This window comes from Polypterus senegalus, chromosome 11 (genome assembly GCF_016835505.1).
Source record: "Polypterus senegalus isolate Bchr_013 chromosome 11, ASM1683550v1, whole genome shotgun sequence".
NCBI classification, from domain to species: Eukaryota; Metazoa; Chordata; class Cladistia; order Polypteriformes; family Polypteridae; genus Polypterus; species Polypterus senegalus.
Window position 1 is genome coordinate 28,287,660 of NC_053164.1, and position 7,911 is coordinate 28,295,570.

The window sequence follows — 7,911 nt, forward strand, 5'->3', positions numbered from 1 at the left end:
GGGCTCCCGCTTATCCTAGATATTTACATTTTCAATAGCTCTCCTTGCAGCTTAACTTCTGAATTTCTGACCATCACTGAACCTCACATGTTCTGTCTTCTGTTTTCTTCAACCCTCTGTTCCCCAACACTCTTCTCTGTTCTTCCAACTTCTTCCTCACCTACTTTAATCTGGTGGTGCACAACACAGTGGCATCAGCAAAAAGCCTTCACCAAGGGGACTGGACTTTTATCCAATGACTCAACACATCCATAAGCAGATCAAAGAATTAAGGACTTTGAGAAGATCCCTGGTGCAGACTACTACTCTTACCGGATTGTTGTCCATTCCTTTTAACCCAAGTCCTTACTGCCTCAAACATACCCTGAACAAGCCTCTCATCCTTCACCAGTACTCCTTTCTCTCTCATGCACCTCCAGACCTCTACAGCATACTAATATATATAATTGTTTTCTTGTTCAATTAGATTGTAACACACCCAAAAGGACATTAAAATCTTACTTTCATCCTCAGAAACAGCAAACAAACTGTGTTGGGGTGAACGGCTGACCCAATGTTCCCATTTTTTGGATTCTGCTCGATTAGTGGGGGGGGGTCACATTTGAAACTGGAAAATTATACAAACATGGAGCCTACTCTGCTGGGCCCTCAACCTCAAAACCTGCTTGAGGGGTACTGACCCAGCGCTCTGACCCCACAAATGTCAAGCGAAAACACAATTTCCCCTCGGGCGTCACTATCATATATCAAATCAACATTAAGTCAAACTGTATTTATTTGCCTCCAGAAGAAATGACCAAAGACCCTCAACTTCATTCCATCCCCTCCAATATCTCCTAATCCCATTCCAGAGGATGACTAACTATAACCCTTGTAACCTCAAAGCTACGCTGTTAAGAAACACACAGTGTATAATAAAAAGGCAACGTTTCCATGACAAATTTACACCGAGGCCGGCAGTCACGATGAAAGGCCCTAGCAACCAGCTAAATACGCCACACAAATGTTTTTCTTTCACAACATTAGTTTCTAATGTATACTGCACTGGAAAATTAGATGTAGATTTTAATGGCAGCTGAAGCAATTTTCAAAAACAGAGGGGCTCCTTTTTACAGAGGGGATTCAACAAATGAGTCTTTGTATCTGTTCCCATCTGATCAGCTTCTAAAAAGTAGACAGCTGGGCACTGAAGTCCTCCACAATGCGTTGCCTTTGGGCTTCAAGGGTAGAGTTTTAAAAGATGGGGGTCTTGAGCTTCAGTGTGTTTGTACTGTACTTCTCAAAACTTGATTTTCCTTTTCACAGTTTGCTGCTCCATCCACTTTTACTGCACAGTCTCGCCGATAGCCAGTCTAACAGAGAAGCTGAAACTTATCCAGAATACGATGCCAGTTCATTTCAGGGCACGGCACCAGGGCCAGTTTAGGACGCTGACAGCTTGTTTTGGAGCTGTGGAAACTGAAAATGCATGTAGGACATGAAGTGGAAACACATCCCCCTGCATGGTGAGGCGCTCACGCTATACACCGACCGCCCTGGTGGCTTTGGGGACCACGGGTGCAGAGCTTGGAAGCTCAACCCTGTAGGGGCCTGTGGTCACTCCGATGCCTTTGGAGCCCTGGACCTCAGCACTTCCGTCACACCCGGAAGTGCTGGGGAAGAGGACCGGGGACACCGGAGTGTTTATGGGTGCGCAGCCGGCACTTCCATCACACTGGGGAGTGCCGGTGGAAGACTGCCGGGAAGCACCTGGAGCACATCCGGGTGTGGATAAAAGGGGCCGCCTCCCTCCATTCGATGGCGGGAGTCGGGTGGAAGGGGACAGAGCTCGGAGGAGAGGAGTGGAGGGGGACTTGAGAGAAGAGAAAGGCAGTGTGAAAAAGGCCTGGACTTTGGGGTGAAGTGGGCTGTGTGGCACTTCAGGTGTAAATAATAGGTGTAAATAAACGTGTGGTGGTGCATTTAACCATGTCTACCTGTCTGTGCCCGGGCCCTCGTTCCACAACATATACACACACACACTAAAAATAGGAAAGACTCCTCACAAACAAGTTTGGATGGCTGTTGGCTGAATGAAATATGTCACAGTAGTAGAATGAAAGGCATTTGGTAGACTGGCCGTCTTCCCCACCAGATGTAGTTTACAGGCCCTGATTAGCTTTGTATTGGTCTGATACATTATCAAAATCCCACCCAATCAAAAACAATACAATGCTTCAGAGCAAATCCATCAAACTCAATGCTCAGTTTTCACCCGACCGGCTCCCCATAGCAGCACACATCAAGTTGAAGCCATTGATGCTTCTCTACATTGCAGTCAATGGTTCAGCATCTCCCTTTTTGGACGCTTTAATGAGGTCTTTGGGTTCTTCCAGCCCACTCAGGTCTGCTAATGAACAGCACCTGGTGATGCCACCTCCACGTGGTGTCCAATTTTAATGTTTATCGTGTGCAGCTCCTCCCTGGCGAAATGAGTTGACAACAGCAATTTATTTCTTGTATTGCCCAAGGAATGCCTCGATGGGCTTTAACAGACCCTGTTCTTTGACAGGGAGACAATAAGAAAAAAAAAACCTTGTGGGGGGAAAAAATGGAATAATTCTTGGGAAAGGCCATTCAGAGGGCGAGAGACCTCCTTCCTGGTAGGTTGGGTGTGCAATGCGTGTCAGAAAATGGGTAAATATAACAAACAAAACAGAAGACAAGAAATCATCTTCCCAGAGCTGGATGGCCAGTCTATCATGGCCACCTCAAGAATACAATACAACGGCACAAACTACATTGTACTTGTACAGGGCACCGCAACAAGTCTCAAGGCAAAATGCAAGAATAGATTACATCACTCTCTAAATACAGAACTATCAAATATGAGGATACAGATTTCTTAAAATTCATCACTAAGTAAAAACTAATTTAAAAAAAAAAACCAACAATATCTATCCATCAGCTAACAGAAGAACCACTGCCAGACTGTAGAACAGGAGTCAGACAAGCCAGACACAGGCATAGTTATGGACACCTTCCATCTACTGGCCGCTGAGACCATACTGGGCCAGCCACTCATCCAAACCATTCACTCCCTAGGTGTGTATTTTAAATGTCTCCACCTCTGTGATTGCCCTACTGATTACTGATGAGTTTGATGCTGGGGTCTTTTGTAACTAAGGTGGCACATTACTGGACTTCTAGTTGGAGGGGATGTCAAACCTGAAGACTGGGATTGCTTATCTTGTCACCTGATGATGTCAGATTATACAGCTAGAAATGGCAGGGCATGACACATTATGTGCAGTAGCTCTGTGATGATTATCCAACACAGTCTCCATCCATCTATCCATCCATTCTCTTCTGCTTATCCAAGATCGGGTTGTGGGGGCAGCAGCTTGAGCAGAGATGCCCAGACTTCCCTCTCCCCAGCCACTTCTTCTAGCTCTTCCGGGAGAATCCTGAGGCGTTCCCAGGCCAGCCGAGACACATAGTCCCTCCAGCATGTCCTGGGTCTTCCCAGGGGCCTCCTCCCGGTTAGACGTGCCCAAACACCTCACCAGGGAGACGTTCAGGAGCCACCTCATCTAAGTAGAGTGGCTCTACTCTGAGCTTCTCACCTTATCTTTAAAAGAAAAAAGAAAACTCATTTCAGCTGCTTGTATTCGCAATCTCCTTCTTTTCGGTCACTACCCACAGCTCATGACCATAGGTGAGGGTAGGAACGTAGATCGACTGGTAAATTGAGAGCTTTGCCTTGTGGCTCAGCTCCTTTTTCACCACGACAGACCGATGCAGAGCCCAACACAGTCTAACATTTCCAAAATCACACAAGCTTATCTGACAATCAGTAAAACCGGTGCTATGCAGGTATGGCAGATTCAGCTGCAATCACAGCCCCGTGTTCTTGTATCATGGTATATAAAGCATTAGACACAAGACAGGTGAGCCTCTCTTCTTTGTGAGAGACCCCAAACACCCACATTTCTTAATCCTCGTGGCTGCACTTACAGGTGAGAGCTCACTGGTTGGCAGCTCTCACCCACACAAAACCTTCCCCTATGACTGAAGACAAACTCAAACCCATTTAATATAGTCAGTCGAGTCACAGACCGAGTGGCTGGGGACGTCAAGCTGCACGACTAGCGAGCTCAGATTCTCTCAAGTTTAGGTAAATGAAGACGGTGACTGAAAAAAGAAAAAAACAAATCGGTGGAAAAGTCGTGTAATGTGACCAGGACATCAGCTACTCTTGCACTTAAATTACTTTAATTATCTGTCATTATTAAAGGAATCCTCTTTTCAAAATTGATATTTTGTTCTTATGATTACAAATTGTTCTCCGCCACCAAACATAAAAAAGTTCTATTTAGTTGAACACTTTTCATTTGTTTTAGTCACCTTTTTGTAACCTCCTCCCTCCTTACTGATGCTTCCTCCATTATTTTGACCTCTTCGCTATATCACTTTGGATTAAGGTGTCTGCTAAATGAATAAATGTAAATGTATGATAAGAAAACTCCTCTAAAGTTCATATTAAATAAAAGAGCAAATAAAAAACAAAATAGGTTCAGCACCGGCATGGTGGTCCATTTCTTTTTAAAATCACCACTTCTAGCGACAAAAGAAGGTAAGAAAATGAAATGCCTTTTGGGATTTAGGTAAAGAAGAGATGAGGCCTTCTTCAAGTGCTACGAACTGAACTGTCTTCAGGCTCATCTTCCCACCTGCTTTTTTATGGCGACAACTACAGACCGGAATGGTCAAGAAAATTCAAGAAAAAAAACGGATCTAAATCCATGAAGTAGTTCTCTCGTTCACTAGCTAAGCCGAGGCTGGCGCGTGAGAGAGGAGGGACCCGCTCCCCTCCCATCGGGCTGCTGCGTCTCTCTCAGATTTGCACAAATAAATCGGTACTGCAAGCGAACTATGATACATAAGGTAGAGTCTCGCTTATCCGACATAAACGGGCTGGCACAACGCCGGATAAGCGAAAATGTCGGATAATGGGAGGTGTCAAGAGAAAGCCTATTTAACATCAAACTATGTTATAATTTTACACATTACGAACCTAATAATCATGTTTTACAACAAAACAAGGGAAAAAACAAACTGAAAAATGAACTCACAGTTACAGAATTGTCTGAAGTTAAATACAGTATGTACTTAAAAAGTTCAGTCCTATTATAAGACATTTTTGATCGTAGTCTGCTTTACTGACGAGTGCCGTTTCTTCGCTGCCAAGTCTCGCCATCTTTGCAGCATCATTATGTCGATTCCTGTAACTTCTTCTTGTTGCTCAATGTATTTAATTGCAGTTTCTAGAGCCTTAACTCCGTCGTTATGTGAACTTCTGAGAGGCTGAACAGTTGGTGCTTGATCTTGATCTTCAATTTCGTCGTCATTGCAACTGACAAGAGCGACAATTTCTTCATCAGTTATTTCATACTGGTCATCATCCTTCATCCAACTTTCGATTTCTTGCAAAGATGCATCCTCACATCCAGGGATACGTTGCACTACAGGTTGAATGGTTTCTTTGGTTTCATCTGTGCTTTCCGTTTCCATACTTTCAACATCGCCTAGCAGCTTCTTCCATGATTTGGCAATTGTTGGAGCCCTTACGTCAGCCCAGGCCCTTGCAACCCAACAAGCAACATCCTTTACATTGATGCGTTTCAATTTTTCAATCATGTCTTGTCCTTCTTCAATTTCTTCTATCACTGTGGTCAGTAGCTTCCTGCGACAGTTCCTTTGTATCGTTTCCAAAACACCCTGATCCATAGGTTTGCATATGGTGGTTACATTGGGGGGGGGGCAGAAACATTGCCTTAATGTCACCATCTTGAAGCTCCTCTGCATCAGGGTGTGTTGGAGCATTATCTAGAAAAAAAACTGCTTTTCTGGATAAATTATTTTCTTTTTTATTAATCTATTAATTTTATTGTAATCATTCCATACAAATCAATCATTTTTTACAAAAAGTAGGATTAAGAACATGTCAACCCCCACCCCTAAGAGAGACAGCAAGGCCAACGGAGTAAAACTTAAGGCTTGTAAACACACCTAAATTGATGAGTTTGATAAGCCAATAGAGATGAATGGAGAAGAAAAAGAAATACAGAAATAATTGCTTCCTCTGTGCTTTAAGAACTTATTCTAAAATATTATTGATTAGATCCTGCCATGTTTTGAAAAAAATCCGCACAGATCCTCTAACTGAGTATTTGATTTTTTCCAATTTCAAATAGTATAAAACAGGGGTGGGCAAAGTCATTCCTGGCGGGCCGCAGTGGCTGCAGGTTTTTGTTCCAACCCAGTTGCTTAATTAGAAAGCAATCCTTGCCAATAATTACATTTCATGGCTTGTTGGTGCTTTAACTCTGCCATGTCAAGTCATTCTCATATCCTAGATTTTTTTTCATTCTAAGGATATCATCCAAATACTTTGAAGTGTAAAACGGATGGGTAATTCTCAACCCTTCACTTTTTTCTATTCTCTTTCCTTCCAATTATTTAATTAAACCAAATAGTGGACGATAAATACACACAGGTGTAAAGGGGAACAAGCAAAATGGATAACTGCTGGTTTCTTTTGTCATTTGCATCTTATTGCTAATAAGGAGCAATTAAAAACCAAGAATGCAGCTGTTTAAGACTTAAATAGGCAATAAGGGTTCAAAATCTTAATGACGTAGACAACTAAAATGAAGCAGAAGTGTTTCTAGAGCAATAAGTGATTCTTATTAAACAATCGGGTTGGAAGAAAAACCTGCAGCCACTGCGGCCCTCCAGGAATGACTTTGCCCACCCCTGGTATAAAACGTTGGATTCCCACTGACTTAAAAGAGGAGAGTTAGGATTGTTCCAGTTTATCAGGATAAGTCTGCGTGCCACAAGTGTAGTGAATGCAATCACAGTCTGTTTGTCCTTCTCCACTTTAAGCCCCTCTGGAAGAACACCAAACACAGCTGTTAATGGGTTAGGAGGGATTGTGAGTCCAAGGCTGTCTGAGAGGTAATTCAAAATGTTGGTCCACAATGATGTTCATTTGGTGCAGGCCCAAAACATGTGACCTAGTGAGGCTGGGGCTTGGTTGCAACGTTCGCAGGTTGGATCTTGCCCTGTTAAATAATTTTCTTTCAAAAACTTCTCTGTTGAAGGAATGAATTCCTTAAAAAACCAGTCTTCGCAAATTTCACTGCTCATCCATGCGCTTTTCTGACCGTAGTATTTTACAGGAAGAGCGTTTTTTGAAACTGTTTTAAAGGCTCTAGGATTTTTGGACTTTCCAATCATTGCAAGGTTCATTTTGAGTTTTGCTGTAGCATTGCTGCATGCTAAAATTGTCAGCCTTTCCTTGCTAGGCTTGAAGCCAGGAGCTGCCGCTTCAGTTCTGGCTGCAAGACTCTTACTAGGTAACATTTTGTAATTAGGGCCTGACTCATCACAGTTAAATATTTACAGTTTCAATAAATTCCTGAAATCTTTTCTTGAATGCTTCCATGTCTTCAAAATTCGATGATAGTTTTTCACCACAAACACATAACTGACGGATACCGTAGCATTTCTTCCATCGGTTGAGCCAACCGACACTTGCTGTGCCATCTGGGTCCCCTTCATTGAATTCATTACGAAAATGCAACACCATTTGCTGTAAAATAGGCCCTGAAATAGGCACACCTTTGTCCCTGAACTGTGTAAACCAAACATACAAAGCTTCACTAACGGTTTTATAGTCACATTTTTTCTTTCTTTTAATGCACCCTCCGTAACTCTTGATGCACACTATTTTTCTGTATCTATTCGTTTCTTCTTCCAGTCTCCTACTGTTACCCGTCCAACGCCAAAGTTGTCAGCTACCTTCTGCATTGTCTCTCCCTTGTCCAGTCTCTTGATTGCCTCAAGTTTTTTTCCATCGATACA